Source organism: Helianthus annuus, chromosome 8, assembly GCF_002127325.2.
Source record: "Helianthus annuus cultivar XRQ/B chromosome 8, HanXRQr2.0-SUNRISE, whole genome shotgun sequence".
In the NCBI taxonomy this organism is placed as follows: domain Eukaryota; kingdom Viridiplantae; phylum Streptophyta; class Magnoliopsida; order Asterales; family Asteraceae; genus Helianthus; species Helianthus annuus.
The window spans coordinates 119,017,194-119,028,002 of record NC_035440.2 but is presented as its reverse complement, the minus strand read 5'-3'; the positions used below and the strand labels follow the sequence as shown (position 1 = coordinate 119,028,002).

Below are 10,809 nucleotides of genomic sequence, written 5' to 3'. Positions count from 1 at the left end.
TGTGTAAAATGCAACATATAAATCACATCAATTAAGGCATAAAACTAACCCTTTTTAAGTACTAATGTTGGAAAAAGAGTGTTTTTGCCCTCCTTTTGTATTTTCAGGATGAAATGAGCTCAAAATCACAAAAGAAGCAAAAAGGCAGCTAATTCTAGCATAAATACAAGAAAAGGAACAAAAGTAGACTGCCCGGACCCTCAACGGCACCTCCCAAGGCAAAGAAGAGAAAACAGAGTCTGAACACGCCCCGTGTCCAGCAAACACGGGAGCGTGCCCAGGAAGCAGCAGAAAAGACAAACCAGTAGAAGCTTCCATTGCCCACCACGGGGCCGTGTCCAGCGGGCACGGGGGCGTGGTGAAAGTACAGCAGGCGCATTAATTGTAATTGCGAATTACAATTAATGAAGAGAGAGAATGTCAGACGGGCACGGGGCCGTGTCCAGCGGACACGGGGCCGTGTCCAGCCTTCTGTTCAGCCTATAAATAGAGGAGCTTGGTTTCATTTTCTCTCATCCCTTGGCACACCACCTCTCTCACACTTCATCCACCACCCACCACCACCATAACACCATCATCCACCACCATCATCCATTGTCCATCGTAGAGTGTGTGAGTCGTCTCGGGATCCAAGATTGATAGTAAGAGTTCTTGACAATCAAGGCCATGTTTGCCTAAGTCTCTTACATCACTTGGTGAAGACAAGTGTTTAATATAATACTTTTTATTTTTAATCTTTTGCACTTTTTATTTGGTTTTGTATTAATGACTTTAATAACTAGTTACTTATGTTGAAGGTGATCTTTCCTTATCGTTTGTCCGTGGTGTCTTGGCATTATTTTACTCTCTATATAAAATAAAAGATTTTTAACATTCATATCTCCACGGTCTATATGGAGGTATGTTGGCTACCTGGTCGGGGGTTAAGGGAACGGATTGGTAAGGGTCTTGCCCTTGTTCAGCGTTTAGAGGTCCTGCTTGGGACCTGGGTCAAATTTAGTAGGATCTCCTTCAATGCCCATAGGTATTGGATGGCGGGGATCCAAACTCTTTGACCCCCTCATAAGTTAACTACTATTAATACTATAACCCCCGGCTATTTAGGACTGTATCCCTGCTGACTCAGACTACTTAGCCGAGGGTAACGTCACCGCCGAAAGCGGGGCCTACCACAATTTGCATTAATAACTTAATTCATTATCTTTCAATAATCCGACCCTTTAGGATTGTATCCTTGCTGACTCAAACTACTGGGTTGAGGGTAACGTCGCCTTCAAAAGAGGGGCCTACTACAATAACTAAGATAATCTCTTAAACAAGTGCAAAAGTGCGAAAATAATCAAAGGTTATACTAATACACGTGTCGGATCCAAGTGATTCATCTTGTCTATCTGTTTTTATTTTATTTTATTTTTCAGCATTTGGTTAGTTTTTATTTTTCTTAGTTTAAAACATTTTTCTAACTTTTTGATTTGGTTAGACGTTGAGGATAAACCGGTACTAAAAGCTCTTGTGTCCTTGGACGACCTCGGTATCTTACCAACACTATACTACGTCCACGATGGGTGCACTTGCCCATATGTGTGTTTAGTGTTAGTAAATATCGTGTTTTATAAATTTAAAACTTGGCTAAAAGTGTAAAAAGGGGCTTAAATACTCATCAAAATAATATTACACTACACACGCATCAAGGACACATACGTAAACCTACGTATGCTTATACTACCTACTGTCCTCGGTTGTGCAGGACACATACGTAAACCTACGTATGCTTATACTACTTACTGTCCTCGGATGTGCAGGACACATGCGGAAAGCTCACATATGCATATGCTTCTTACTGTCCTCGGTTGTGCAGGACCCCTACGTAAAATCTATGTATACTTATACTTACTACTATCCTCGGTTGTGAAGGATACTCACGTAAAACCTACGTGTATTTATACTTACTACTATCCTCGGTTGTGAAGGATACTTACGTAAACCTACGTAAAGCTTGTACGTACTTGATGTGTGTAAAATGCAACATATAAATCACATCAATTAAGGCATAAAACTAACCCTTTTTAAGTACTAATGTTGGAAAAAGAGTGTTTTTGTCTTCCTTTTGTATTTTCAGGATGAAATGAGCTCAAAATCACAAAAGAAGCAAAAAGACAACTAATTCTAGCACAAATACAAGAAAAGGAATAAAAGTAGACTGCCCGGATCCTCAACGGCACCTCCCAAGGCAAAGAAGAGAAAACAGAAGACTGAACACGCCCCGTGTCCAGCGGACACGGGGCCGTGCCCAGGAAGCAGCTGAAAAGACAAATCAGTAGAAGCTTCCAATGCCCACCACGGGGCCATGTCCAGCGGGCACGGGGGCGTGGTGAAAGTACAGCAGGCGCATTAATTGTAATTGCGAATTACAATTAATGAAGAGAGAGAATGTCAGACGGGCACGGGGGCGTGCCAAGCGGACACGGGGCCGTGCCCAGCCTTCTGTTCAGCCTATAAATAGGGGAGCTTGGTTTCATTCCACTTCATCCCTTGGCACACCACCTCTCTCACACTTCATCCACCACCCACCACCACCATAACACCATCATCCACCACCATCATCCATTGTCCATCGTAGAGTGTGTGAGTCGTCTCGGGATCCAAGATTGATAACAAGAGTTCTTGACAATCAAGGCCATGTTTGCCTAAGTCTCTTACATCACTTGGTGAAGACAAGTGTTTAGTATAATACTTTTTATTTTTAATCTTTTGCACTTTTTATTTGGTTTTGTATTAATGACTTTAATAACTAGTTACTTATGTTGAAGGTGATCTTTCCTTATCGTTTGTCCGTGGTGTCTTGGCATTATTTTACTGTCTATATAAAATAAAAGATTTTCACCATTCATATCTCCACGGTCTATATGGAGGTATGTTGGCTACCTGGTCGGGGGTTAAGGGAACGGTTTGGTAAGGGTCTTGCCCTTGTTCAGCGTTTAGAGGTCCTGCTTGGGACCTGGGTCAAATTTAGTAGGATCTCCTTCAATACCCATAGGTATTGGATGGCGGGGATCCAAACTCTTTGACCCCCTCATAAGTTAACTACTATTAATACTATAACCCGGCTATTTAGGACTGTATCCCTGCTGACTCAGACTACTTAGCCGAGGGTAACGTCACCGCCAAAAGCGGGGCCTACCACAATTTGCATTAATAACTTAATTCATTATCTTCCAATAATCCGACCCTTTAGGATTGTATCCTTGCTGACTCAAACTACTGGGTTGAGGGTAACGTCGCCTTCAAAAGAGGGGCCTACTACAATAACTAAGATAATCTCTTAAACAAGTGCAAAAGTGCGAAAATAATCAAAGGTTATACTAATACACGTGTCGGATCCAAGTGATTCATCTTGTCTATCTGTTTTTATTTTATTTTATTTTTCAGCATTTAGTTAGTTTTTATTTTTCTTAGTTTAAAACATTTTTCTCACTTTTTGATTTGATTAGACGTTGAGGATAAACCGGTATTAAAAGCTCTTGTGTCCTTGGACGACCTCGGTATCTTACCAACACTATACTACGTCCACGATGGGTGCACTTGCCCATATGTGTGTTTAGTGTTAGTGAATATCGTGTTTTATAAATTTAAAACTTGGCTAAAAGTGTAAAAATGGGCTTAAATATACATCAAAATTATAACACACTTCACGCATATCAAGTTTTTGGCGCCGCTGCCGGGGACACAAGGATTTTAAGAAAGTTAGGAATCAGCGACCTAATCATATTTTTATTTTTCTTTAATTTTTTAGGATTTTTTCTTAGATTTTCAGCTTCTGCAGAGCTCAACACGGGGCCGTGCCTGGTCGGACACGGACCGTGTTCAGCATCGTCACTGGCAGTTTTTGTTTTCTAAGTTACAGAAGGCTGACCACGGGGCCGTGCCGGTGCAACACGGGGCCGTGTCCAACTTCCAGTAACTGGGATCCGGAAAACAATCACTGAAATCCCGACCACGGGCCGTGTTCGCTCAACACGGGGCCGTGGTGAACCTTCTGACCAACATTCTTTTTTGTTTTTATTGCAGGACTTGGAACCCGACGCCACCCTCACATAGTGTATGAGCTCCAGTTCCAATAAAGACATAAAAGAACCACTAGAAGAACCCGAACGCTTTCTCAGAAAAAGGTTAAAAGCCAAAAACCAAGAGAAGGTTTCGGGTGATCCACCTCCAATGGCGGACCAACGTACCCTTATGGATTATCTACGACCCACCGTAGGTAATCTAGGCGCCGCTATCAATGCTCCGAATGTCGAAGCCAATAACTTCGAACTTCGGCCGCATTTGATACAAATGCTCCAAAACTCCGCAACCTTCCACGGGCTTGCGGACGAGGATCCCCATCTACATATAACTAATTTCTTGGAAATATGTGATACCTTTCGGATCAATGGAGCATCAAACGACGCCATCCGCCTCCGTATGTTTCCATTCTCACTAAAAGACAGAGCGAAAGCTTGGCTCAACGCCCTCCCCGCTGGATCGGTAAACACCTGGGATGAACTAGCCCAAAAATTTCTATATAAGTATTTCCCTCCTGCTAAAACTGCTAAGTTAATGTCTGAAATTAATACATATTCACAAGAGGACGGGGAATCCTTATATGAAACTTGGGAAAGGTTCAAGGAGCTATTACGCAAGTGTCCCCATCACGGCCCCGCAATATGGCAACAAGTATCCACTTTCTATAATGGATTGTTGCCACACACTAGGAAGACACTTGATTCTAGCTTCGGGGGACTTTTAGGTAATCGACGCCCACACGAAATATATAATCAAATTGAGGAAATTGCTCAAACCAATTTTCAATGGCACACCCCCCGGGTAAATAAGTCTATCGCCCCGGGCGCCCATAAGGTCGATGAAAGCATTTCTTTACAAGCCCAAATCGAGGCCCTTTCTTCAAAGATAAAAAAATTGGAAATGACAAAAACAGTCTCGGTTATGGCTTGTGAAGGGTGTGGTGGGTCACATGAAAATTGGAGTTGCATGAAAGAAACAGACGATCAACAAGAAATGGTAAACTACATTGATAATAGACCTAGGCCGTCGGGTCCTCCAACGGGAACTTACAACCAAGGATGGCGAAACCACCCAAACCTTGGTTGGAGGGAACCCGGCAATAGTAGTAACCAACAAACCCAACGAACAAACTTTCAGCAACCAAGAAATGAGTCACAAAATTTCACTCAACAACAAGGTGGACGAGAAAGGCTCGAAGATACTATATCTCGCCTCGTCTCTGACACTGATAAGAAAAACTCGGAAAGATTTCTACAATTAGAATCTAATTTTAGAAATCAACAAGCTAGCATTCAAAACATAGAAAAACAATTAAATCAAATAGCTCAAAATTTTTCCGAGAGACCGCAAGGTGCATTACCTAGCAATACCGAAACAAACCCAAAGGCGCAAGTTCACCTCATCACACTACGAAACCGCACCGTAGGGCCTGCAGAAGTGCCACCGCCAACGGAAGAAACAGTACCGACACCTCTGCAGGAGAAGAACTCTCCTCCATCACCAGAGCCGACCAAGGCTCCTCGAGTTCCGTACCCCGGTAGGTTAATTCGTCAAAAGACAAATGAGCAATTCGCAAAATTCGAAAGTCTGTTAAAACAATTGCACGTCAATATTCCTTTTATCGAAGTCCTAACCCAAATGCCCAAATACTCTAAATTCATGAGGGACTTCCTTACGCATAAGAGAAAAATTGAAAATTTGCAATTAGTTAACTTAGGCGAAGAATGCTCTGCCCTCGTGCTCAATAAACTTCCCCAAAAGAAAATCGATCCCGGAAGCTTCACGATTCCATGCTCAATAGGGGAATCGCCCGTTCGCAATGCCTTAGCCGACCTAGGGGCTAGCATTAACCTCATGCCCTCATCAATGTTCAAAAGGCTCGGCTTGGGAACCACGAGCCCTACAAAAATGAGCATACAACTCGCTGATCGATCCGTCAAATTCCCACAAGGTGTCATCGAGAATGTCTTGGTAAAGGTAAGCAGATTCGTTTATCCAGCTTACTTTGTCATACTCGATATGGAGGAAGACACCGAGGTCCCCCTTATACTAGGGAGACCCTTCCTTGCCACAGCCCAAGCAGTGGTGGATATGAATGACGGGACACTCACCTTGAGGTATGGGGATGATGAAGTGAAATTCGGAGTTGGGAAGAGAATAGAAGATGACGACCCGGTCAATTACATGAAGGTTATTGATTCGAGCTTGGATGCTGCTCTCCGACGGTGTAACATGGGACGCCAAGCATCCCACTCAGAAAACATATAACCTCGAATCGGGTCTAGCCAAGGACCCTTATAAACGTGGCGCACCACGGAGGCATTCCGCGGAACTATCCTTAGTTTAGTTTAATCTTTTAGTTTTATTTTGCAGAATAAAACACACTCATGGTGGTAATGGATGAAAAAGGGAACGAGAAAAATGGAACCATGCACGAAGAACAGAGCAACCCGACACAAATCTCCATCACAGAAGGCTCAACAGGGGCCGTGCCCAACCAACACGGCCCCGTGCTGAGCCACCTGCAGGAAAACACCCAGTTCAGGTAACTGGACACGGGCCGTGTTCAGCGGACACGCCCCCGTGTCCAGGCTTCTGTTTCAATTCTCTAATTTTTGTTACTGGCACTTGACCACGGGGCCGTGCCCGGTCACCACGGGGCCGTGTCCAGGATGCCAGTAACAAAAATCTTTGCTTTTTAAACCACTTTTACACATTCTAATCAACCAAAAACCTTATTTTTGGACACATTGAGGACAATGTGTAATTTAAGTGTGGGGGGGATGCTAAAACCTTGAATTTTGCAAATCCTAAACACAAGCCTTACACAAAACTCTATTGGAACCGCTAAACACCCCAAATTTTTTCAAAAACTTTTTCATTTTTTTTATTTTTATTTACTTGTCTTAGTTTAAGTTGGGAATAACAAGTTCTAAAAAGGTTATATTTTTACAAGTTTACAACCGATAGCGTCGTGATAACAAAGAACCAACATAAGAAAATTATGAAACAGCATAACAAGTCTAGTTAAAAATTCGATTATATATACTTGATCACATTAAAAACTCATTCCCACAAAAGTGAGTTTTGAGCCTTTATTGAGCATAAAATATACATATTTAGACTAAATGCTCATTTTTCGTTTCTTGTGTGAATAGCCGCTTGGTTCTTACAAATCTAGAACTTGCCACAACAATACATTCCCGGTCCTTACCAACTTAAACCCAACTAAGTAAATGATGGAGGCATTAGGACTAACCATTTTTCTTTCAAAACCATTATTTTTCAATTTTTTTTATCACCTACCCAAAATCCCCCTAGATAGCCCCTTTGAGCCTAAACCTTTCATTTCATTACCCCAAAACCCTTTTTACCCACCAAAAACCATTTTTATTTTTCACCCTTTATTTTAGTAACATGCTCGGTTTTTTTTCGTAAACTCACCTTTTTATGTGATGAAAAAAAAAATTGAGGTCAAAAACAAACAAATGCTATATAAAAGCTTGTTTGGAGAAATACTTCAAAATAAAAAGTCACTAAAGACAAGGTATTTCACGAAAATCGACGCTTTTTACGATTTTCGCCCTTTTACTAACCACTAACCCAACCACCCACCTTTAACCCAAGCCTAACCCTTCACCCCAAAAGTCCTCTTGATATTTACAAAGGTAAAAAGTTAAAAGGGAGGAGGATTGATTGCTTGGCAAGCCTATGGAAGGCGTAAGTTCCATGCCGCTCTCGAGTGATTCACTAAAAATATACACCTTCGGCCGAGTGTTGAGTGATCCCCCGTGTGGTATGTGAACTTGTATATAAATGGAATTTTAATAAGGCATGCTATGCTCAAATAAGTAATTTATCTTATGAAACGTTCAAAATAAATCATAACGAATAGGATTGTAAATAAATAAAAATAAAACTTACAAAGACCTTGGATTCCCGACACTCTAGGACAAGCTAAAAACTTTCTCTTCTACCTATTCCATTTGGGATGTGTAAGCCACATTTAAAGAGTTTTGCTTGAGGACAAGCAAAAGTTCAAGTGTGGGGGTATTTGATGTGTGTAAAATGCAACATATAAATCACATCAATTAAGGCATAAAACTAACCCTTTTTAAGTACTAATGTTGGAAAAAGAGTGTTTTTGTCTTCCTTTTGTATTTTCAGGATGAAATGAGCTCAAAATCACAAAAGAAGCAAAAAGACAACTAATTCTAGCACAAATACAAGAAAAGGAATAAAAGTAGACTGCCCGGATCCTCAACGGCACCTCCCAAGGCAAATAAGAGAAAACAGAAGACTGAACACGCCCCGTGTCCAGCGGACACGGGGCCGTGCCCAGGAAGCAGCAGAAAAGACAAACCAGTAGAAGCTTCCATTGCCCACCACGGGGTCGTGTCCAGCGGGCACGGGGGCGTGGTGAAAGTACAGCAGGCGCATTAATTGTAATTGCGAATTACAATTAATGAAGAGAGAGAATGTCAGACGGGCACGGGGGCGTGCCCAGCGGACACGGGGCCGTGCCCAGCCTTCTGTTCAGCCTATAAATAGGGGAGCTTGGTTTCATTCCACTTCATCCCTTGGCACACCACCTCTCTCACACTTCATCCACCACCCACCACCACCATAACACCATCATCCACCACCATCATCCATTGTCCATCGTAGAGTGTGTGAGTCGTCTCGGGATCCAAGATTGATAGTAAGAGTTCTTGACAATCAAGGCCATGTTTGCCTAAGTCTCTTACATCACTTGGTGAAGACAAGTGTTTAGTATAATACTTTTTATTTTTAATCTTTTGCACTTTTTATTTGGTTTTGTATTAATGACTTTAATAACTAGTTACTTATGTTGAAGGTGATCTTTCCTTATCGTTTGTCCGTGGTGTCTTGGCATTATTTTACTGTCTATATAAAATAAAAGATTTTCACCATTCATATCTCCACGGTCTATATGGAGGTATGTTGGCTACCTGGTCGGGGGTTAAGGAAACGGTTTGGTAAGGGTCTTGCCCTTGTTCAGCGTTTAGAGGTCCTGCTTGGGACCTGGGTCAAATTTAGTAGGATCTCCTTCAATACCCATAGGTATTGGATGGCGGGGATCCAAACTCTTTGACCCCCTCATAAGTTAACTATTATTAATGCTATAACCCGGCTATTTAGGACTGTATCCCTGCTGACTCAGACTACTTAGCCGAGGTAACGTCACCGCCAAAAGCGGGGCCTACCACAATTTGCATTAATAACTTAATTCATTATCTTCCAATAATCCGACCCTTTAGGATTGTATCCTTGCTGACTCAAACTACTGGGTTGAGGGTAACGTCGCCTTCAAAAGAGGGGCCTACTACAATAACTAAGATAATCTCTTAAACAAGTGCAAAAGTGCGAAAATAATCAAAGGTTATACTAATACACGTGTCGGATCCAAGTGATTCATCTTGTCTATCTGTTTTTATTTTATTTTATTTTTCAGCATTTAGTTAGTTTTTATTTTTCTTAGTTTAAAACATTTTTCTCACTTTTTGATTTGATTAGACGTTGAGGATAAACCGGTATTAAAAGCTCTTGTGTCCTTGGACGACCTCGGTATCTTACCAACACTATACTACGTCTACGATGGGTGCACTTGCCCATATGTGTGTTTAGTGTTAGTGAATATCGTGTTTTATAAATTTAAAACTTGGCTAAAAGTGTAAAAAGGGGCTTAAATATACATCAAAATTATAACACACTTCACGCACATCAGTACTACTGTTCTCGATTGTGAAGAACACTTATGGTTACTAATAGTCTAGTGGTTATACAACATGGGAAGCCCCCACCAATAGAACGTACTATCAGCCCAGTAGAGCCACATGTTACAAACGAACTTACTATTACGCATTTACTTTCTGTGAACTCGCTCAACTAGTTGTTGATCATCTGTTACATGCCTTGCAGGTCGTTAGATACATGGAGCTTGCACAGGGAGGAGCTGGTCGTTGTGGGCTTGGATCGTGATTGTCTTGTTAAACACTTATGACATTTGATACTTTATTATGATGGGTTTTATTTATACGCTTCCGCTACGCAGTGATAACTTGCTTATGTTTTGGAACACCTTTCATATGGATTTGGTTTGGTTTAATGGCAATTACTTATACTATATATATGGTTCTATATGATTGGTGGCTTGATCCTGGTCAGTCACGCTCCCAAGCGGTGATACTCCGCAGGTGGATTTTGGGGGTGTGACAGTTATGGTCTCGAGTCGAGACCTTTGTCTCGAGTTGTAGACCTTTGAGCCCTTATGATTTCGAGTCGAGACCTTATGGTCTCGAGTCGAGATCTGTTGGTCTCGAGTTGTGAAGGTTTAAGGACCTGATGATTTCGAGTCGAGACCTTATGGTCTCGAGTCGAGACTGATGGTCTCGAATCGTAATCTGATGATCTCGAAGCTTCCTGTTAACAGCTGTGAATGTGAAAGCATAACTGAAAATTCGAATTCTAAGGGATTATGAGATATTATTTCCTGTTTTAAGATGATCTAATTTTATCAGCATATTTCGAAAATTATAACTGTTTATCTAATAACAGTTTTCGAATAAACTTAAAAAATAAAATTGGATCAAACATGGAAAAACACCCATTAATCCTAAAACATTCCAAAACATAATAGAATTTTCGAATTTTCCTAAGAACATGATGAACCCTAAAAAAACATAAAACATAAATTCTGGAACCCGAAACCTGAATTTTAAT

At 41.4% G+C, this 10,809-nt stretch overlaps 1 non-coding gene across 1 annotated transcript; it reads right to left on the bottom strand.

Moving 5' to 3' along the window:
• Positions 1-4,593: 4,593 nt before the first annotated feature.
• On the bottom strand, positions 4,594-4,700 carry LOC118481601. The gene has a single exon (XR_004865810.1). It is a non-coding gene; the product is annotated as a small nucleolar RNA R71 (small nucleolar RNA).
• Between the last annotated feature and the right edge of the window lie 6,109 nt (positions 4,701-10,809).